The sequence below is a fragment of the Erpetoichthys calabaricus genome, chromosome 5, assembly GCF_900747795.2.
Source record: "Erpetoichthys calabaricus chromosome 5, fErpCal1.3, whole genome shotgun sequence".
Lineage (NCBI taxonomy): Eukaryota > Metazoa > Chordata > Cladistia > Polypteriformes > Polypteridae > Erpetoichthys > Erpetoichthys calabaricus.
Window position 1 is genome coordinate 122417703 of NC_041398.2, and position 25108 is coordinate 122442810.

The window sequence follows — 25108 nt, forward strand, 5'->3', positions numbered from 1 at the left end:
AATGCTTACAGCCAGTGCCTGTTACCATTCAGTAATGGGATTTTGTGTGTAACTGTATTAGTTCTTATGCTGTAGGTCACAGAGAAGAACAGATACAATCTGTAATCATCCTGGCCTGTTTATTTATTTCTGTTTTCTAAAAAAAATTGATACCAGTGTTTATATTTTGTAGACAGGTGAATGTGATGACATCTAATAATATCTGTTACCTGGAGTTTGAAATAACATGACCAATTTGGAACTTACTTAACATCAATGACAACCTGACTATGCCATTCCTTGCCTTCCATGAAATATTGTAGCACTGATTGCTTTATTCTGCTTCTTTAGGTTTACACAACAGATAACTCCTAGTACATTTTAATATTGCAGGTTTAATGGGTTTCCTTCTGAAAGTGTACAAGTAGATTTTCATTATAATTCAGAAAGGTTTCTCTTTTTTACTCGTTGTGCTGCAGAGAATGGGTTTACAGCTCATGAGACATGCTTTGTCACTTTCAAACCACTCGACTTTAATGCATACAGTTACAAAGCATCCTTCTTTGCATTGTGCTAGAGGTGAAGACAGCCACTAGCACGGCTTCACTTTCCCTATAAGGAATATAATCACCAACCATCTTTTGTTAAGGGGTACATAGATCTGACAAAATGTGCAGCCAAGAATACAGAGTATTTTGTCTCTGTAGCATTCAGAGTTATCAGTCAAAGAAACCTGGTTTCAAGGGTCCATTAGTCTGAATTCATAACCATGTAGACCGAATACCTTTGAATTAAAAAGCTGCAGTCATTATAAGTGAAACATTTTTAAAATACTTCCTAATTTGTTCCATATGAATTTTAATGTACCCTTGATTCATTTGATCCACTATGCAGGTCTTCGCTAGAATGTAACACAGCAGTCTGGAGATTTGTACTGTAAACAGATGTTAGGGGAGAGTAACAGGAGCAACTGGATGCCTATTATTTGTTCAAATATAATGGTCAGAGTGCTAATGAAAGGTCATCATTATTACTTTTACTGTTTATTTCACATACATCTTTACTCAATGAGGTTTACATGATCATTTTACACTGTACATTTTTTATAACTGAAGCACAGCCTGGTTAAGTGACTTACTCAAGGTCATGCAGTAAGTCAGGAATAAGGACTGAAGTGGCAGCCTTGAATGATATGAGGCAAGTGTTTGGTGGGTAAAGAATCGATGCCTTCAGCCAGAGGTTTTAGATAATCTTTAATTCTGTCCTGCTTTTTATGTATTTTTTTTTAGAAATGACATTAATTGAAGATGAAATCCTCTCTCAATCTTACTGAAAAAAGGTGGCGAAGTAGGATAATGCAAATACAGAATAAAAGCCACAATTGTTTGTACTGTTACTTCTAATTTATAGAATTAATCTAACTAATTGAAAGGTCAGAAAAGCATCTGAACTTTACATTTTCAAGCCTTTTGAATTTGAATGTTGCTTATTTATAGCTGGGTCAGTCCAGAGGATAAATATCCTTTTGAAATGAAAATGTTGGATCTACAAACCGGGCATATATACAGTAGACTCCACAACACTGGTCTAGGCCTTATTTTTCCCCTCTGCGTTGTGGCTTAGGAATAAAAGAGACCACAAAATGCTTTGCAGCACACAAGTCAGGTTATACTGTCGAAGAACACAATGAAGTTCCATTAACTGGCAGCTCATCAAAAAAAACAAAATGCTCCAATTTCTGAAACTGTGGCAATTTATATATGTACACTTTATAATAAAAAAAATTTAGATAATGTGCATCATTAACTGTCAGTAAAAACAATGACAATCCATTAACAGGGAGCAAGCTGGAAAACATGTAATAAAAATGACCTAGTTGAAATAACACCCATACAAGAACAATTTGGTGCCCATTTGGTACATAAACATGTGGTGTCTAATGCTTCTGTATTTCTTGTCACAAACTCGAGACAGAGTCATATAAAGGTTTGGGGCAGCCACCCGTATAATTTGGTTTCCTGGCTGCAAAGTTGCTTTCTGAATAATACATCACTGATGTGCACAAAACCGAGTCCAAATAGAACTAAAGGAATAGGGAAAAGGTGGAGGCTTTAAAGGGGAAGACAGGAAGTGAAGTCAAAGGGGTCGGGCTCTTGTAGGTCTTCTGCCATTGGTGCGAGCCTGGACGTGACATCACAGGAGCCGGAGCTGGCAAAGTCTTCTTCCATTGGCTCGGTCCCGGAAGTGACGTCAAGAGGACCAGGTGGAATCTCTCGTGAATGGTCTGCAGGCAAGGGAGAAAAAGAGTCAGTGCACTCTGCCACATCCCAGTATGTCTCGGAATTGTCCCTACTCAAGCCCTTTAGCTGCCTCCCATGCGCACATGTGTGACATTCTATACAAAATGTAATACATACAGATTTATTCAAAAATAGGCAACACCATTTAAATGCATGTTATAGAATGTGTTAAAAAATACAATATCCACAACTAACTTACCATATTGTAGCAATTTTTAAAATGGGAACTAAAAACTACAGTCAAGGACTGTATTTCTAGTATAGATGTGAGCAACACTGGAGCACCACAAGGAACTTTCGCGTCTCATTTCCTGTTTACTCTGTACACCTCAGACTATAAATATAACATGAGGTCATGTCACTTGCAGAAATCCTCAGAGGCTTCTGGACTTATATCAATAAGGGGGATGAGAGAGTATACAAGTCAGGTGTTTCTTGGTGCAAACAGAATTGTCTGCACCTTTACATCAGGAAAACCAAAGAACTGGGTATTATCTTTTGCCAAACGAAACAGCCTGTATGTCCTGTCACTATTCAAGGAGTGGATGTAGAAGTGTTGCACATGAGAGTAGTACATAGGGGTAGCAACATCCTTCACATCTTCTACAACTCTGTAATGGCCAGTGCAATTTTCTACACTGTAGTGTGCTGGGCTGGTAACATCACTTCAATAGAGGCCCACCAAATCAACAAGTTAATTAAAGGTAGGCTCAGTTATGGGATGCACAGTGGACCTCACTGGAGGTAGCAGCATTAGAGAATTAAAACAAAACTGAGTGATATTATGAACAATGCTGCACATCAAGTCAAAAGTTATCTGTCTGCTTTAAATTTTCTTCCTTTTTAGTCGTTCTGGTGTGTGTTCAGACCATAGTGTTTGTATCTGTCTATCTAAATGAGCAACTTTATATGGCTAATTCAAAGAACATATAAAGACGGAATCAAAGCAGTGCCTAACTCTCCTAAACTCAAAATAAGTACTTCTCACTTTGATGTTATTCTAACTTAATCAAATTTATACATTATGAGTTATTATAATGGCTGGGCTTATCTACATTTACTTTACCAATTTGTAATGGTACAATTCCCTATTACTAAGATGAATAACATTAATTTATCTTTGCGATTTACCAACTCATGCAGTCATATTATTTAATAGCCAAACATATCTGCAGAGTTATAGGAAATGCCTAAAAGGACCTATGGCTTGAAGAAAGTGAAATCCAGGTTGTGACCTTGATTTACCAATGAAACTTAATATCTCTAACACAAACTCTGGGTATAGCCTTGTGAATCTTGAATTAGAGAAAGGATGGGAAAAGGCCCTATAAGCAAAAAATACACCTGCTGTCTTATAGGTTCTGCCTTTTTGGAGTAAAGATTAGACCCACCATTTAAAACAAGGGTATACAGTAATAAACTCATAAATCAAAGCTTTATTAAAAGGGTGTTAAGTGTGAGTAAAAGCAATTTAGTTTATGAGAGGGTTTATTCTGGAGGCGACCTATAGGGCTCTCCCCTGAACTGCTGGTAAAATAGGTAGGGGCTACTATCTTAATGGCAGAGATAACTAAAGGAGCAATTCCTTACCATAAGTATAAAAAAGAAAAGGGAGATACATTTAAGAGAGGGCAATGTCAAGAGGCTGATGAGAAAAAGTCAACAGGTAGTGTACATTCTAGACAGAAAAAAAACATATGTCACAAGAGACTAAATGGAAAAGTAGGAAAGCAAAATACCCTCTTATGGAATATAAATTGTTCTGCCATGACTGTGATGTAAAAAAAATTGAGCTGGAATAATTTTACATCAATAACTGAATAAGGGAACATTTGAAAAGAACAGAATGATGGAGATAACATAATCAGCACACTAAGTGTAAAGTAGTGAAGAGGAGCAACAGTTTTCAGAAAAGATAATAAAGATTTTCAGGTCAGGTCAGGTTGGGGAGCATGTATATGTACAGCACATTGCCGCACCCACCATATGGCGAAACAGCTCGGGATCCTTGTTGGCAACCCCCCCCCCCAGGCAGATACAGGGTCCAGTCCCACTCTCTGAAAATGACCATCTATCTGCCGCAGCCATGGACGTTTCCTTGACCTAGTCCAGCTGCTCGGGCCCTCAACAATCAGGGAATCACGCCAAATGGCCATAGTGCCGTAACTGACACTCCCTCACAATATAGGCAATGTGCTTCATTCGGGACACAAAGTCTAACAAGCGGTGCCCAAGGATTCTCCGAAGAGACACAGTACCTAAGGAGTCCAGTCGTAGTCTCAGGCTACTGGATAGCATCCATGTCACACAACCATATAGCAAAACAAGAAGCACCAGGACTCTACCTGACGAGGTAAGTAAAACTCTTGACAAGGTCGACATTCTCTCTGCAGAAAGACACACTGCTGATGGCTGTGCCTAAGAGGTCATTAAAAGCCTGGATCTTGGTTTTTATCCAGGACACTCACAAGCCCAGACACTCAGACTCCACGCTTAGTCTCTCGAGTGCCCTGATCAGAGCCTTCATTCACTCTGTGAAGATCAGCAAAGTCAAGATCAATGAATCTTTCTTCACCAACAGATGCCCACAACCACTGAACCCCATGACCTTGCCCATCACCCAGTCTATGCAAGCACTGAACAGAATAGGAGCAAGAACATACCTCTGACGAACCCCAAAATCAACTGGGAAGAACACAGAGGTTCTGCTTCCACTCTGCACAGCACTCACCGTACCAGTGTACAGGCCGGCAATGATATCCAGCAACTTCTGGATATCCTGTGAAGTCTCAGGATGTCCCACAGGGCAGTGATGATGATAGTGATGATTAGGGAAATTAAATTGGAAGAGGTTAAGTTGGGAGACTTGAACACTTAAGTTTGGAGACAAGAACAAAGGATGAGAAGAACTGCATGGCAGACATGGGCTGGAACAGAAAAAATGAGGAAGGTAGACACATTTTAAAGTTTGCAAGGAGGCTTGCGTTAAAGATTCTGAACACTAAATTTAAAAACAGATAAAACTACTTGGTAATGTATAGTAGTGGATGAAGAGGAACACTAATTTACTATATTATAATAAAAAAGAAGTCAAAAGTAGCAGGGGGAAGGTAGGAAAGGTGACAGAAAAACAGAGCTGGAAAGACAAAATGCTGGAAACTAAAAAGCAGGTAATCAAAACAGAGAAGAAAATTTGGAGTGCTTAAGAATCAAATCAATCAAAATAATAAGGAATGCAAGAAGAACTAAATACAAAAGAAATATATTCATGGTGTAAAGAATTAAATGATAGATAGATAGATAGATAGATAGATAGATAGATAGATAGATAGATAGATAGATAGATAGATAGATAGATAGATAGATAGATAGATAGATACTTTATTAATCCCAAGGGAAATTCACATACTCCAGCAGCAGCAGGCTGATAAAGAAAATATTAAATTAAAGAGTGACTACAATGCAGGTATACAGACAGACAATAACTTTGTATAATGTTAACGTTTACACCCACCCCGGGTGGAATTGAAGAATCGCATAGTGTGGGGGAGGAATGATCTCCTCAGTCTGTCAGTGGAGCAGGAAAGTGACAGCAGTCTGTCACTGAAGCTGCTCCTCTGTCTGGAGATGATACTGTTCAGTGGATGCAGTGGATTCTCCATGATTGGCAGGAGCCTCCTCAGCGCCCGTCACTCTGCCACAGATGTCAAACTGTCCAGCTCCGTGCCTACAATAGAGCCTGCCTTCCTCACCAGTTTGTCTAGGCGTGAGACGTCCCTCTTCTTTATGCTGCCTCCCCAGCACACCACTGCTTAGAAGAGGGCGCTCTCCACAACCGTCTGATAGAACATCTGCAGCATCTTATTGCAGATGTTGAAGGACGCCAGCCTTCTAAGGAAGTATAGCCGGCTCTGTCCTTTCTTACACAGAGCGTCAGTATTGGCAGTCCAGTCCAATTTATCATCCAGCTGCACTCCCAGGTATTTATAGGTCTGCACCCTCTGCACACAGTCACCTCTGATGATCACGGGGTCCATGAGGGGCCTGGGCCTCCTAAAATCCACCACCAGCTCCTTGGTGTTGCTGGTGTTCAGGTGTAGGTGGTTTGAGTCGCACCATTTAACAAAGTCCTTGATTAGGTCCCTATACTCCTCCTCCTGCCCACTCCTGATGCAGCCCACGATAGCAGTGTCGTCAGCGAACTTTTGCATGTGGCAGGACTCCGAGTTGTATTGGGAGTCCGATGTATATAGGCTGAACAGGACCGGAGAAAGTACAGTCCCCTGCGGTGCTCCTGTGTTGCTGACCACAATGTCAGACCTGCAGTTCCCGAGATGCACATACTGAGATCTGTCTTTAAGATAGTCCACGATCCATGCTACCAGATATGAATCTACTCCCTTCTCTGTCAGCTTGTCCCTAAGGAGCAGAGGTTGGATGGTGTTGAAGGCGCTAGAGAAGTCCAGAAAAATAATTCTTACTGCACCACTGCTTCTGTCCAAGTGGGAGAGGGATCGGTGTAGCATGTAGATGATGGCATCCTCCACTCCCACCTAATGAAGAAAAAATGAAAAAGATGTACACAATGGCTGCAGATAGAGATCTGAAGACAAAAGATATAGGAAATATGTAAACTATAAAAGATGAAGCAGCTAAGAAGAAAAGTTAAAATAATGATGGACATAGTATTTTAAAGGATAAATAAATTAGGAAAATCCAAGAAATCCAACCGAAGAGTGACAACCACAGAACATCCTGTAAAATGGATTACACCAATGGAAGTCAAAATATCAAAAAATATATATATATGAAGAATAAGAAAGCATCTACAAAAGATGAAGTACCAATGAAGGTATTGAAGTTGTTGATTGACACAGAGGTATTTACTAAAATATTGAATTTCTCCTTGAAAACTGGAAAGATGCTTACAGATAGTATTAAGCTACTATTTCATACTTTTAAGATGTGGGAAAATGTACTTAAACAGAGATTAAGAGATATAGCAAATATGTGGGAAAATCAGTTTGGTTTCTGACCTATAAGTAAACTCTTCATATTTACCTACCCTAACAGAAAATTCCAAAGAACCAAGAAAAAATCTAATCTAATAATGGTTTTTGTGGACCATGAGAAAGCCTATTATTGAGTGCATGTGATATAGCGGGTCCGTGTCTCTAAATGAATGGCCAGTTCTTTAAATAAATAACCACTGCACTTGCAGCTTAAGGAGGGGGCATAGTAGTGTTGCTGGAACGGTTTCTGGGTGCGATACGGGCATGGGCGTTTACGCACTGAAGTGCACAGGTGCTGGATCGCCCATGTCCGTAACTGATGCCGGGAGCTGCTGATCTCCACACCTGTGCCACGTCCCAATTATGGTAGGAGGACCGTGAGTGCGGAGGGAGAAGAAAAGAGAGAAGGACAGAGGTTAAGGGAGGAAGAAGGCAGGAGGCACTAAGAGCCAATGCAGGAACAAACGAGCGAGTGACTGAGCGAGAAATAGCAGTCTCGCTGGGAATACAGGCAGCTGGGAGGACAGCCCAGAAAGGATATTTGACAGACACCCTGTGGGGGAAGTAATAAGTGGTCGCTCCAGCTGAGCAATTTAGAGGAGCTGGAGTGCCAGAAGTGTAGACGGCTCACCACGTAAGTCCGAGGAAGGCAGTGGGAGTTAAAGAGGCTTGGGAGAGAGAGTCCCAGTGTGAGCGCCCTGGTCGCAGATGACCCGAGTCTCGGTCTGGAGGGATGAGCTCTACATAGCCAGGGGACGGAAGACTACCGGACCATTGTGGAAGACAGCTGCACCTGCAGATAGGATGACTCTCCTGTTGCAAAGCCCAATAGGAGAAGCAAGGGAGCCGCCAGCTAAAGAAAGAAGGCACCGGGTTTTTAAAAGGGGACTGTTTCCAGCCTCTTGTTTTTGACCTTGTTTTAAAGGAATTATTTACTGACATTTTAACCTCCACTTGTCGTTTTTATGGATTATTTATTTGTTTATGGAACTTTGATGCACTGAACTTTGGACACTGTTTTGATTTTGTTTGATTTTAATAATAAAAGCACTTTTGCACCTTTGCACCATCCCCTTGCTCAGTTTGATTTGTCCCCATCTACCAGTTCATCCGGTTATATTACCGACAGTTCTGGGTTTGAGAAGCTCCAGAAGAGAGGTGGGAGCATGGAACATGTCCCGCATTGTCACAATGCCAGATAAGAGATCTGTTTGATTTTTACTAGGAATGGGGTACCTGAGGAGTACTTAAAACACTGCTAGTTTATACTCTGAAGTGAGTACGGCATCTGCGGATGAACTAAGAAAATTATGAGAAGACAAAGATAGTATGATTACATCAAGGTTCACAGTTGAGCCCTTTATTATTTATACTAATATTAGATGAGATCAAAAAGTAAGTGAAGAACAAGCCTCTGTGGTGAACACTTTTTCTACATTTATTGGAAATGGAATTTCAGAAGGGGAGAGATGCTTCAGAGGGGCATGGAATGAAGATAATTAGATCAAAAACTCAATATAGGTTCTGTGGTTATAGTGGAGAGGGTACAAATGGACAAGAGAAGCGTGAGGCATATGATTTAGAAGAAGTTTTTTCAGGTCTAATGATCATTGATTCAAAGGGTTGGTGCACTAGAAATTTATAACCTCTGTTACACAAATAGTGAAAATATTGGTGTAGTACTACTTGATGAAGACAAATGAAGAATGAAGACAAATTAATTTTGCCCTCAGATAACAGTGATTGACAAAAAAAATACTTTTCATACTTAATTTCTCACTGAACAAAAATATCATGTTAAAAACTAGAGCAGCATTCTTCACTTTCAGTGTTTTCCATCAAATCAAATCATCACTTTAGATCATTGAAGGTGAGCATTTTGCTTATCCTTTTAATTACATTGTACCTTACATAAGCAGGTCTTTCTGACAAATTTAAAGGTTGTGCTGTTCAATGTTTCATAGACCTAATATGGAACATTATCACAGTCCTGATACAACCACAAACTGAGCCAATGTGATAAAGCCATTGGATTTCTTAGGAATGACACAAATTAATCTCATATAATCCACCATTACTCCAGCTCTCATCTAATTTAGCACCAAACTCCAAGACAATGTTGACTTCAATTAGCCATTATCTGTCTTTCAAATGTCATGTACTGTACTGCCTTTATTTCTTTTTTTTTTTACTTATTGAGCACTTTATACAATTTTTAATCTTTTTTTTCTTCATTTCTGTCATTTTCTTCTTTTGTCTGTGAACATTTTATATCCACATCATCATTCTCATTTTGTTTTTTTTTTTCAGGTTTTTTTCCCCCATCTTGCAATATATCATTTTTTTTAGTATTCATCACACTCATATTTGAGCTCTATTTACACATTAGACTTTAGATATGTCAAAGGTTTTTTTTTTTAATTAAAGTGTAGGTTACATAATTGTTTGAAAGCTAACCAGTTTCTATAACCCCAATTCCAATGAAGTTGGGACGTTGTGTAAAACATAAATAAAAACAGAATACAATGATTTGCAAATCCTTTTTGACCTACTGTATATTCAATTGAATACAGTACGAAGACAAGATATCAAATGTTCAAACTGATAAACTTTATTGATGTTTTGCAAATCTTCACTCATTTTGAATTTGATGCCTGCAACACGTTGCAAAAAAGCTGGGACAGGGCAGCAAAAGACTGGTAAATTTGAACAGGTGAACAGGTTAATTTGAAAAAGGTGTTTGTCATGATTGGGTATAAAAGGAGCATCCCCAAAAGGCTCAGTCATTCACAAGCAAGGATGAGGCAAGGTTCACCACTTTGTGAACAACTGCGTGGGCAAATAGTCCAGCAGTTTAAGGACAACGTTTCTCAACGTACATTTGCAAGGAATGTAGGGATTTCATCATCTACTGTCCATAATATCATCAAAAGATTCAGAGAATCTGGAGAAATCTCTGCACGTAAGCGGCAAGGCCGAATACCAACACTGAATGCCCGTGACCTTCGATCCCTCAGGCGGCACTGCATTAAAAACCAACATCATTCTGGCTCAGGAATACTTCAGAAAACCATTGTCAGTTAACACAGTTCGTCGCTACATCTACAAGTGCAGGTTAAAACTCTACCATGCAAAGCGAAAGCCATATATCAACAACACCCAGAAACGCCGCCAGGCTTCTCTGGGCCCAAGCTCATCTGAGATGGACTGATGCAAAGTGGAAAAGTGTGCTGTGGTCTGACGAGTCCACATTTCAAATTGTTTTTGGAAATCATGGACGTCGTGTCCTCCAGGCCAAAGAGGAAAAGGACCATCCGGATTGTTATCAGCGCAAAGTTCAAAAGCCAGCATCTGTGATGGTATGGAAGAAGAAGAATGGTGAAGATTTGCAAAACAACAATAAAGTTTATCAGTTTGAACATTTGATATCTTGTCTTCGTACTGTATTCAATTGAATATAGGTTGAAAAGGATTTGCAAATCATTGTATTCTGTTTTTATTTGCGTTTTACACAACGTCCCAACTTCATTGGAATTGGAGTTGTATATGATGAAACCTCATTAAAATGCAACTCTATAAAAAGTTAATTTTGTTATGCTGTACCCCTGTAGGAAAGCATAAAGTAAAATTTACCCACATATTGGCTAAATAGGTAGGTAGCTAGAATTGAATTTTTCGTGGAACAAGCGATTCCTGTCCAAGGCAGTGAACAGAGAGTAGTTGTCTCCAAAAAAGTGCAAAATACATCATGCCATTCCTTGCAAATTTTCACTGTTACAGGCTTGTGGTGACAGTGGGACCATGTAATGCTGAAGTGAAGCTCATTGCCACACACACACAGATGACAGGCAACAACTGCATCAAAGAATGTGAGATTACCTTATATCTAGGGCTGCTTTGCCAGTAAATACTGAAGGGGTAAAGAAAAAATAAATCACTCTTATTGCATGCTGCTTGCATCCCGAATGCTGCTGACATGAAGCATATTTTATGTTACACTGATTAGACAACCTTGAACAGAAATTTCAACATGCAACATCAACTTATTCAAAAGATAGCCCTGTTCATCTTACTATAATTAGTCCACTGCATGCACTAATTGTTTAGCATATTGTGATCACTGAAAAAATCTGTTTACCTTGTGAAAAATCCAAGTAAATGTTACAAAAATATTAGTATCACTTTTCAAACATATGCTGGTTGCATCCTGAATGCTTGCTAAGTACACATGAACAAGGCAGACTGCAATGAAAGCTGTCATATGTAGTAGCAAGTACACAATGACCAGCCATCCCGAAACAAGAAATCCAATGTTTGTGCTAGTGGATTATAATGAACTGATTATCACACAAAGGCATACAACATTTTGTGTAAATCATCACTGTTACATCTTTCCTGCCTGCTTTTACATTCATCTATCTAAAAAAACCAAACTGAATCACTTACAAAAGTGAAAGATGTTTCCAATACATTTCATAAATAAAAAATTAAAACTTTGTTTCGATATGTTATATTTTGTTCATGATTAAATACATGGATGTTTTACTACTGTAATTTCTTTGTGGTAGAAGCCTTGACAATTATACATTGGTATCAGTATAAGGTACGTATAATTCATTATACAACAGTACTTGCCATGGCTATTGGGTTCCATGTGATATCAAGACTTCAATGTTTATGTATATTTTTGTCTATCCAAAGACATTTAGCTTTTATGTAGCATTGTACTTTTGATACTATATTATTTATTATGCAGTCTTTAAGCATTGAAAATTTATTTGAAAATCTGGCCTTGAGAAAGAAAACAAGCTGTACAAAAATCATTTAATGAATACAAAAAGTTTAAATTATTTTATTGGACATGAACTATACAGTAAAACCTCGATTATCCGTCACTTGATTAATTGTCAGGGCCAAAAACAAAACAAAATTGTTCACGCCTACTCCTACGTATTACTGTACTGCTGCTACTGCTGTGTAGTACGCTGTAAGCTGTACACACTGGAACAACTCTCCCTTGTGCTAGCGCTTAGTGTTCTTCCTCAGCACTACGTGTCATGCTGCATCTTTAAATCACTGTGTCAGTGACGTACCTTCAGTTTTAATATCGTTTTATAGGTTTTCTCTTTTGTTATAATTAATCTGCTATAAATTGTTATGGCCAATAAATGTAAGCATATGGTGTTGGAATTGAAATTATTAAACATTTATGAAACGGTGAAAGTATTGCTTCAATTAACAGAGTAGAAAGAACAACAGTGAATGATATAAAGCGTGATGCCGACAAATTTGAAAAATGTGTTGAAAACCCACTAAACCCACTAATAATAATGTTATTTTACATTAATGTTAATGTTCTTCTGCATTTTAATTTTGTTTTTAAATTCTGTTATAAGTTTTGTTGATATATTGTGATGTGCAGGCAGCTTGTGATGTGCTGTGCGGGAGCAGAAAGGGTGGAATGAAAACTGTAAGTGATGAGACCGGATGAAGGTCTTCTGTTCTGTAAGGGGTGGACATGCCTCTTAGGAGATGAGTGATAGAAGAAGTTAGAAGAAAAATGAAGGTGTGGCGGAAAAAAGGTTTGAGTAAGGAGTAAGGAGACAATAAGCGGAAGTGTTTGTGGTACAGAGACAAAAAGAACATAAGTGACAGGAGATAAACTGATTGGTAAGGAAAGCTTTCTTTTATTGTTTTGGAGGTGTGCTCCATAACCCAGATAACAGCGTATAAGACAGGGAACTGTTTGTTATGGAACGAAGATTCCAAGTTAAACGTGGAAAACTCCAGTACCCCAAGTTGTATTTGCTTATTACACTGGTCATTACAATATAGTTTTGTTTTGTAAATAAATATGACTATTCGCTAAACTAATCTACTGTATATCATTTTTAAAGTAGCTGTTCTGTTATCCGTCTTTTCCCTCGTCCATCACGTCCTCAGTCCCAACCCCTGACGAATAATCGAGGTTTTACTGTACTATTTTTTTCTTCTTCATGATGTAATTTTCTGTGGTCACTAATATAATAGTAAACAACTATCCTACGGATTTCTGTACACTTTGTTTTAATTTTCATAAAACAGAACTGGTAAAATTATTATTTTAGATAAGCTGTGAGTTTGATTTTTGCTTTATGGTTGGTGTAATCAGGTTATAAATGAGTTCAAAATAGACAGATAGATAGAACCTTATTTGTCCCCAGGAGAAAATGTGGCTTTTTCAGAAGTTTGTTAAATAAATAAATACATAAATAGTTTGATAGATAAATAAATAAATATTTACATAAAAACACACTATGGTCTGAACACACACCACAATGACAAATCTTAAAATAAGACTATTACCTAGTAAATAGGTTCAGAAACAAGAAAAAATGGTGAGACATATGGATAAATGAATGACTAAACTAAATATTTGATTCTTTATTTATATTACTTACAAATTATATTATCACTAACATAAAAACATATCTGCAAAAAAATTAAACATATGAATTTCAAGATTCATCTTTTTGGTTTGAAGAGTGTTATAACATCTTTGCATTACAATTTGATTATTAACATAAGAAAGTTGTGTGGGCAAGTGGGTCGAAATTCAAATGAAAAAATCTACCACAGGGTATAAAACTAACTTTTAATGAAATAATATCATTGTTAGTATATATTTCTGCTTGAAATGAATGATATATTCTGCAATTGCCATGCAATAATCTTCAGAACTATAGAAAATCTTCAGAAATTGTACAGTTTATTATTTTCCTTATGCTGAACCTTCAAACAAAATATAAAATAATTCATCTTATCAGTGTAATTTCCAAAGGAAAAAAGTAGATTTACATAACATTGTTTGAAATTACATTGTATTCATGTAATAAAAACAGAACTGTAATGTTTGTAAATTAAACAATTTGCAAGTGTTTTTAATTAATTTAAAATGTTTACTTTTACAATATATTTTAAATATACAATTATATAAAGTACATGGCACATTTAAATCATGTTTTGCTGGTAAAATCTTTAAGAAAACAAAAAAATTAATATCTTACAACAACAGTGGTTGAGTGCCTTTGTCATAAAGCTATAGGAGAATACATTCAATTCTTGGCTCAGTCACTGTGAGTGGAGTTTGTCCCCCTTCCATTTGTTCACGATGGTGTTTCTTCTGGTGCCTTCTACCCAAAGCCATGCAGATCATGTTAACTGGCAATTCCCAATAAGCCTGAAGTGACTGAATGTCAAAACGTACCCTGAAGCTGACTGGTTCCTTCCTTGCACCCAGTACTACTGTGATATGATACAGTTGCCTGTGACTTTAGAGCTCTATAAAACACTTGAGCAACAATGAGATAACAATAACATTTATCCCACTGCTTTCAACAGTGCTTACTCCTAGTCAATCATTTTTTTTATGGAAGACATGCTATATGCTACCTTTTTGCCAGTTTTTCAACTCTTTTGTCCAGGACATTATATTGGGTCACTCCTCAACTCTTTGCAAGACTTTGTGAATTGTTATTATATCACTATATATACAGTATATATATTTAGGTCGTATATATATATATATACAGTACATCCATCACTAAAAAAATCATAGAGGAATATGTTAAGATGTTATGAGATTTTATGTATATTGTCACATACATGCACCTTACGAACAGCATAAAGGCTCCGGTGGTGGTAATTCAATGCCGATCCACAAGGTGGTGGTGGTGTACACTAACGCCTCTTCTCATCCTCACTGTACAGACCGGATGATTGACAGACTGACCACCTATGGTGTCACTTCCAGTGTCCATTACCCCTGGACCCACTTCTTTCTGCCTGGCCGGCATTTAGCCAGAAGCAATGCCACCTTGGACAGGCTAATCAGAGTCTTCTGTCCTAAGGGACATTATTTCTTTGCTGAAAAGCCTTATTTAATTGCCTTATAAAATACAAGGTCACAATGTTGCCCCAACGCTCTCTATATATACACAGTATATATATATATATATGAATGGAAGAGAAGGTCTGTGATACGGTTTGCATATTTGCAGTTGGGGATCCACAAAGGGAGAAAAAAAAAAAAAACGAATCACGTATCATAAAATAGTTTTATTCCTGAGCTTTCAACCCCTATCAGGGGTCTTCATCAGAGGATAATGCTTAGACTTACAAGAATCAAAGGCAATATATAGCAGCACATTCGGGGGGGTGGGGGTGGGTGGAGGTGACTAAGTCCGTATGATCAAAAAAGGGGGGGGGGGGTTTATCGTTAAATTAAAGTGCATATGTCCTTCTTAAGTTGGCATATGCTGGGTTTATGTCCAAGTGTCTGTTGATGGCATTTTCATCTGATAGCCAAGACTCGGCCAACTCTCTGGCGCTTTTTGTACTGGCCTTACATTTTACTTTCACGTTGTCCCAGTTGAATGTGTGTCCTGTCGATTTAGTATGTGCATATATCAAAGATAGTGCGTCCTTTCTTCTGACAGCGTTGCGATGTTCCTGTACACGTGTTGAAATTCTTTTTGACGTTTGTCCTATGTATACAGCTGAGCAAGAATTGCATGGAATACTATAAACTGCGTTTCGTGTTTCGGCTGTCGATTTCTTGTTTTTAGCATTAAACAGGACCATGCGCAGATTGTTGGTGGGTTTATGTGCTATTTTGATGCCCCACTTGGTCAGGGTGCGTGCCGTGCCTTCTGACACATTATGGTGGTATGGGAGTGAATGCCAGGTGGAGTGGGGGTTCTTATGTACGTCGCTTGTATGCTGATTCCTTTGGCGCCTGCTGTGTAGACTCCGATTAATGAATGATTTTGAGTATCCGTTCGAGGTGAAAAGTTGAAACAGATAGCGTCTCTCATTAATTTTTGTTTCCTTGGTATTACAATGCGTGTGGACTCGTTTAAATAGGGTTTTCACGCAGCTCCGTTTATGAGATACCGGGTGATTGCTGGCGAAGTGTAGAATCTTGTCTGCGTGGCATTGTTTGCGGTAAACACTTGTGGTCAGGGTGGCGTCACTATTTCTTTTGATGTAAATGTCCAGGAAATTGATGTGTCGATTATTTTCTTTTTCCATTGTGAACTGGATTGCAGGGAATATTGTGTTAATATGATTGAAGAATTCATTCAGCTGGCTCTTTCTTAATATGATGAATGTGTCGTCTACATAGCGTATCCAAATTTTGGGTGTAATCTGGGATAAAGCTATGTTTTCAAATCGTTGCATTACCAGTTCAGCTATATATATTTTTAAAACTAATTTTATCTTGGATCAAGCAGAATTGTTTTTGTCACATTAATGCTCTCCGAATCAGTATGACAAAGTTTATGTGCCTCACATTCACTTCATTTTTTGTTATTCTGTTTAAATGTTGCTCTCAGTTTAATTAGGTAATGTATTTCACCAAAGAACTGAAGACTCTTAATGCAGGGATTTTACAAATAAATTCAAATCACATATTAGAAGTGTTAATTATGAAAATGTAAAATACTATATTGTTTATTTTGTCCCCATACAGTGTATGTCATTACTGTTTCTAGGTGACACACTGATGCAGTAGTAGTAGTGCTGTCTCTTAAGAAGGAGACCAAAGTTCAAGTCCTGTTCAAGTTGCATTTTCTCCTGTTGCTGCATGGGTTTTTCCAGGTGCTCCGGTTTTCTCCCACAGTCTAAAGACATGAAGGCTAGGTGAACTGGTGATGTTAAGATGGCCCCTGATGTGTGTGTGAGTTCACCATCAATGAGCTGGGCCCAGTGCTTGCTGGAATAAGCTTCAGCCTCTCTGAAACCCTGCTTTGCATAAAGTCAGTCAGTCAGTCATTGTCCAACCCACTATATCCTAACACAGGGTCACGGGGGTCTGCTGGAGCCAATCCCAGCCAGAACAGGGCGCAAGGCAGGAACAAATCCCAGGCAGGGCACCAGCCCACTGCAGGGCACACACACACACGCTAAACACACACATTGAGACAATTTAGAATCGCCAATGCACCTAACCGGCATGTCTTTGGACTGTGGGAGGAAACCCGGAGCACCCGAAGGAAACACACGCAGACAAGGGGAGAACATGCAAACTCCACGCAGAGAGGACCTGGGAAGCGAACCCAGGTCTCCTTACTGTGAGGCAGCAGCGCTACCACTGTGCCACCGTGCCACCCATGCTCTACATAAACAGATTTAGAAATTGACAGATGGATAAATGGATTTACTGTTTTTGAAGTTCCACCCAAACTTCATTATATTAATAATTTACTTAAATATGTTGAGTGACATTTCATCAGTAATGTTTTTGCTAAAGGCTTGACTGGTAAGGAGGTGCAGGACTGAGCTGTTTGAAAAAAGCACACCGATCCCCCACAGAAAAGATGAAGAGGAAGAAGAAGAAGAAGAATGTTGAACAACATTATGAGTACTGTATATGAATCATTCACATTTGCCACTATAATATTAATGTCTTAATGCTGTTAGAAGATAGTTAAGCATTATCCCTAGCCAGATGTTGTTTATATGAATTACCTGAGCAAAACCTGATGACTGTATTTGGAAGCATTGCTAAAATGTTTAAATATAAACTAATTTAAATGAGATTAGCAACCTAAAAGTAAAGCTTTGGAAGAGAAAGGTTTAACTGGTGCCAGAAGAAGTACAGTACAAAATAAATAAATACAATTCTTCCTGTTTTCCCCTTGTGTACACCTTTCTTCAGCTTGCTATTGTTAATCAATTAAACTTAAAAAAAATTATAATTGATAATTTGTTTAAAGGTAAAACAAATGTTTATTTTTTTTCTCAGAATTACATTCACTGCAATCACCGACACCCTATCCACTGTCCATGATGTGATTATTTGCTTTGGAAATCTACAACTATTAAGCTAGCAGCACAGAATACAGTGATTGGAGGTGTACTGGAGAAGAGGAAAACAATTTTCATTCAACTATAGTCATACCATTTCACAAATTAAACACAGCAATGATATTGCAGATGAAAATGTTAGACGTACAAACAGGGAATCATACTTTGAATATAGTTCTTACTGAAACAAAATTTCTTACACCTTTCACACTTGAAAATTATCTTATCTTTCACATAAAATCATCTACTATAAAAGATCTGAGTACTTGTAAAGAGATGGGCATTGCCTCATAACCTTGTTCACAGTGATACCAAGGCAGTACCCACACACCCAATTCAAGCTTGGTAAGTTAAATTATCTGGCAGTTAAATTATCTGAAAGTAGCAGATGACTGAAGATCTGCAGTAAGAAAAAGGGACTGCTGCTCTGCACTGGAATAGTAAACTAAATTTTAGACATGTCTCCTTATGGGACCACAGACTGTAATCTTCAACTAATATTTGTCAACATGTTGGGAGTTTTAGACATTTGTTTGCATAATTTCTGTTATTTTGTTGTGAGTTTTGATTACCTTCAGATCACTTTTTTTCGTATCTGTAACAACATGTATCAAAGTTGGTACCTGTGTGCACTATGAATATATTTTACTCTGTTGCACTTATGCATACTAACTCATATGCAATTTTTCAGTCACTATATTATAAATCTGGTGCTACAGATGTATCAATCTTGCTTGTGCTTTGTTGTTTTGATTGAAAAAGAACTGAAGAAAAAACAATTTTTTTGGGGTCGGGCAAGTACTTCTTTTATTGAATCTGGAAGTGAGACAGCATGTTTTTTAAAAAAAGAAGCACCTAAAAATAAGACATCGTCAAGCTTGTGTGCCAAATCAGATTAGTCAATCGTCAAAACCCAATGTACTAACCAAGACCTAAATTCAGAATGATGATTCTAAAGAAGCGATCACACATCAAATAATTGCACATCAACACTATCTTTACCATTAATCTCAGATGATCCAAAAGCGTATGCACTGACTGTTTTTGGAGTGCTCCAGTGACATCACATGTCATGTATTCCTGGACCACTGTGGGCAGAATCGCCGTAGCAACTGTCAAAAAATAGCTCTAAAATGGTGGTACCCAAAATAAAATAATAAAATAATATAATAATAAAATAATAATTACATATATATATATATATATATATATATATATATATATATATATATATATATATATATATATATATATATATATATATATATATATATATATATATATATATATTATGGGTCTGTATCAAAGGAGTGACACTTCATAGGAGTGACATAACAAAGGAGTGACATAAATACTGTATTACAGGAGAGACATTTTATTGGAGTGACATAATGATGGAGTGATAAATTATGATTAAAATTTTATTTAAATAATTTGTTATCTTGCTTCAACAGAGAGCAGGAACAAAACTGAAAAGTATGCTCGCCAAAAAAATTGTTGTCGCCTCACCTACCACTTGGATGGTTTGTTGGATGGTTGTCAGTCCTGTGAAATTTATATCTGAGGTTTCACTCCTTTGTTATGTCACTTCTATGACATGTCACTCCTTTGAATAGGACCAATATATTTTATATATATATATAATACAATGTCGGTCTGTCTGTCTCTCCGCTTTTCTCCAGAGAACTACTTAATGGATTTAGATCAGGTTTTTTTCTATAATTTGCTTGAACAATCCAGTTGATTTTGCGACTTGTTTTACTGTGTTATGCAGTACTGATTTATTCGCATGAATCTGAGAGATTCGTGCAAATCGGGTCGAGAGGAGGGGGTGGGGCCATCCTCACACACGTGCCAGCCTCGGGGTATTCCTTACCGCCACTTAGCTAGTGAATGAGAGAACTACTTAACAGATTTAGATCAGGTTAATTTACTTGAACATTCCGGTTGATTTTGCGACCTCCCTCATCGTGCTAAGAATCATAGTTCACTTGCAGAAGTGATATATTCGTTCTAATCTGAGACAGAGGCTGCGAACCGTGGGGAGGAGAAAGGAGTCAGGAGTGGGTAGCTGGGCAGGGCCCTCCTCACTGTCCTGTTTCACTACTACATGGGCGTAGCTGGGGAAGACGGCTAGTATAATATATATATGTGTGTTTGTGGCATATATGAATAATGCTAACATTTTTACAATTTCTATGAATCATCTCCAAGTGAGAAACAAATGACAGATTCAAAATCATTGGGCTAAAGAAAACAATCATAGATGTATATATTTACAACAAACAGGAGGAACAGGAAAAAGGAAAAAAAATTACAATAATTTTTGTTTTAATTTTTTTTTTTTTGCTTTTTAAGTTAAATTTTATGTCATTTCTAAAAAGCAGAACATTCCAACATTTAAATCAAATTCAATCATTCCAACAATTCATTCAAACAAAAAATAATAACAACATAACAGACACAACCATTCAGTTTAAAATTAACATAAAGAAAACAAAAGAAAAATAGAAATAGAAAGGAAAAAAACAGACAAAACAAGATTCAGTCCCCAGCCAACAGAAAAAGAAGAGCGGCATGAGGAAAAAAAATTATTTCATACAATTGGAACTTAAACCTTAGGTTGAGTAGAGGTTCAAGATCAGTAGCTAGCTTCAGATTCAACATTTTTGACTCACTTTCGACTTTCACTTTCAATTATGCTTTATCATTTTGGTTTTGGTAGCACAATCTTTTTCCTGCCTGTCCCCAATTATGATTTCTGGCTCATGCTTACATCTTTCGGTCCTTTTTGGTCACAGTTATCTCTATAGACCCTGTATTTCACAACTTCTGAGGTACAGCTACACAACAGACTGAGTCCGAATTCATCAGCATTTGTACATTATCTTACCTACTTTTATGTTTGCACTCAAAGAGACAGAAAACACTATGGTTTTCCTTTTTTGTCTTTTTCTGAAAGAAAACAAGACATTCTTCAATTCTTCCTGGAGCGTGTTTTATTATCTTATTTCTTTTGCTCTGTGAAGTAATAGGGCCACTCTTTCTTCCGTCATATGAACTGTGACATTTTCACTATGTATTACTGTAAAATTTTTGGTGGTTACTAAGGGTTGCTTTACAACATTATGGTATTGCCACTGTGGTGTGTTACTGTAGCTATGCCCTCTTACCTGCTTGAATGCCAGTGTCAGCTTCATTCCCTCACAAAGCAAGGTAAGATGCTTAACTGTCACTCAAAATGTTTATCTTTTTCAGTACAGATGTTTTATTTAATTCAGACATTGATACATAATAATATTACAATAGACATTATCATTAAATCATAAAGTACAGTTGTGTTTAGGGGAAACTTATGAAGTAGAAAACCTTAGAGCAGTGGGTAAAACTTTGGTGATAAGCTGGATGGCATGGACCATGGTGCAGATAGCCACTTTATTAAGTAGGACTTCTCAAAATGCACAGTGCAAAACAGCAAACAAGTGATTAGCAGCTACTGGGGCTCCTTTATACCAACGGCAATATGCCTCCATAATATTTCACTTTGACTGTGGCAGCCAAGTCAGTAAAATTTCCTTCTTTTTAGTTTTCTTCCTTTTCTGCTGTATGTTCAGACTATAGTGTGTGCATTATGACCATCAGGAAGCGTTGCAGCAGCCCAAACCCAAGGCATAACTGCACAGATACAAATCCTGGCATAACAAAAAAAATTTTTTTTCACTAATACCTAACACAACACAAATCTTCTTCTCTATCTTTCTCTCTTTATTCATCTCCACTCCTCCAGGCGAGCTTCATCCTTTTTCACCTGGGAGTACTTCCTATTTATATGTATGTACTGTATGTATATATATATATATATACACTCACATTTAAATTTTCCCGCATATAATTTGGGGCTTGATTTTACTGTATAATTTCTGGTATTTTATTATGTTGTATAAGTCGAATGCAGAAAACTCACGCTATTGGTCGAAGAGATTATGACATGCTAACTCCCACCTGAGAAAGTAACCACGGAGCACACTGCCTTTTTTTTCTATGTGTTGTGCCTACGTAACCACACAGTAATACCCGAACTATTCCAAAGCAATGTTTGCACTGTTTTGTGTTTTTGTATCTCACACCCTTATACACCTTTATCGTCAGAGCATCCCTTATCTTTTCTTAGCTGTTTCAACAAAATTCGATGTGTCTGAGAAACTGGTGCGAGATTGGAGGAAGCAAGAAGATGTAAAAAAAAAAAAATTAAGTGTCGTATTTTTGAATGGGTGCATAAGAAGGGGTCTGATTTTATGATCGATTTTTTGGGTTTTAAGACCCAACTTATATGCGAGTATATACAGTATATGTATCTATATTACATATATACATATATATATATATATATATATATATATATATATATATATAAATAAATAGCCTCTGTAAAAAGCCAAAATACCCCCTAGGGACAAATAAGGTTTTTAACTATCTATCTATCTATCTATCTATCTATCTATCTATCTATCTATCTATCTATCTATCTATCTATCTATCTATCTATCTATCTATCTATCTATCTATCTATCTATCTATCTATCTATCTATCTATCTATTCTAAACTTTTAACAGATACTGGGTTATACTTTTTACTCAATCTGACATTGGTTATATACTGGATTGTGATACTGGAATTGATTTTGTACCAGTTGCATTGGTGTAATTTCTGCTAATAGTCATAGAAGCAGGCCTTTACCACCAAGTAGTGCTTCAAAAAGACATGGATATTCAGTATTTTCCTGAAACCATGAATTAGATGAAGATTGTTTGAAAATAATTTGTTATAGTATACAATAGCTGAATTTACTGGTTTGTGTTAAAAATGCAAAGTTGGAATAAGTTGCGTAATTTCATATATTTATACTTTTAAATTTTCACCTTATGGGTAACATAATTTTAGCTCAGCATCATAAATATGAACTTTTGAAAGGTGGAAAATGTGCATATTACACCTTGTATGGTTTATGAATTTTGCCTACAATACCAAAATGTCATAATCATTGAAACTACTTCTTAAAAATATTTCTAATTCAATTTTATGAGGGCGGCATAGTAGCGCTGCTGCCTCGCAGTTAGGAGACCCGGGTTCGCTTCCCGGGTCCTCCTTGCGTGGAGTTTGCATGTTCTCCCCGTGTCTGCGTGGGTTTCCTCCGGGTACTCTGGTTTCCTCCCACGGTCCAAAGACATGCAGGTTAGGTGCATTGGCGATTGTAAATTGTCCCTAGTGTGTGTTTGTGTATGTGTGCGTGTGTGTGTGTGTGTGTGTGTGCCCTGCAGTGGGCTGGCGCCCAGCCCGGGGCTTGTTTCCTGCCTTGCGCCCTGTGTTGGCTGGGATTGGCTCCAGCAGACCCCCGTGAGCCTGTAGTTAGGATATAGTGGGTTGGATAATGGAAGGATGGAATTTTATAAGGCAGTTTAGTCTACTAGAACCCTATAACTATGCAAAAAATGGATTTCCTCTGTATGGCAGGGCACTGTGCTGTTGTACTTATTACTTTGGGCTTCAGACTCTGAGGTTGTGAGTTGAAATCCTACTACTGACACTGTACGACTATGAACCATTTTCTTGACCTGCCTGTTCTCTAATTGAAAAAGCAAAAGAATTGTCCACAGTTGTATCTCAAATATTGTAAGTTGCCTTGGATAAAGGCCTCAGCCAAATATATAATTGAATACCTGAAGTAATAAAAAGTAAATACATTTTCTTTTTTATTAGTTCACTATTTATTTTCTCAGGATTTTAGAAGACCTCTGAGCATTTTTGGCCATTTCTTAATCTCATTTTACAGCTTTTTTTGTGCACTGAGACTCCCATTGAAGGGAGCTTATTTATGTGTACCTAAGTTATATCACATGCTATTATATCAGCACACCAATTTGTATACATAAAGGCACCAGGTTCAATACTCCTAGCTAAGGTTTTGAAAGGCTTGAGGAAATGCTATGTCTGAAAACACACCATGGTTTTAATGTCTTAAAAAGCGTTTAGAAATTGTACTTGTTTAATCAAAAATGCTTCTAGTGTAAATGAGAAACTACTGTAGCTGTCTATCTTAACAAATATATTTTACGTTTAGCTTTCACATTAAGAAAACTTTTACATGAATGTCAAAATCTGTTGACTTTCCCTTATTGTTTTAGCAAATGCTTACTGACTGCGGTCTATGACCCTTCTAAAAGCTTTGTCTGTCACTTTCCTTTTAAAAAAGCCAAGGTTATTACATCAGATGGGATTAAAATGGAAGCCGAGACAATTTCTGTTCCATCCATAGCAATGAAAAATCAAAAGAGAGATCTCCTTAATATCTTTTTGGTTTCTCCTTGACAACAGCGAGATCAGAAAAAAATAAAATGGAGACATTATCTTTTGCCTCATGCTTCTCACTTTTTTCTCCGAAGGAAAAATTTGGATGTGAGCATCAGTAGGCTTTGGGCCCTAGGAACCAAGTTATCCGAACTATTCTATAACATTTCTGTACCACTCTGATGCTGATCTTTCTGATTATAAAATAGCAATCAATGAGAAGAATTCATAATTAATTGCAGAATTACAGTATTTGATGGTTCCTCTAGAGTGCCTCTGTCTCTTGCACAATGTAGTTCAAAAACTAATCAGCACATCGTCATCTCATAATAGGCTTAAGTTTTGAGGTTGGTATTGTCCGTGTAGACGTTTTAGCTCTAGATCGTCCTCAAGGAACTGTGACACACAGATACACACACAGACAGACACACACCCCTCATCAAGGACCCTAAAATGTCCAGATCTGTTGAAAACTGGAGATTGAAATTTCTGACTAATCTGAAGCTTTTGCTCTTCCTCCATATTCAATAGGTTATGGTGAGGGAGGGCGCAAAGCAAAAATAGCCCGATATTCTCAAAAGGGTCTCCTCTTGAGTTTCAGTGGAGATCTCAGCAAAGTC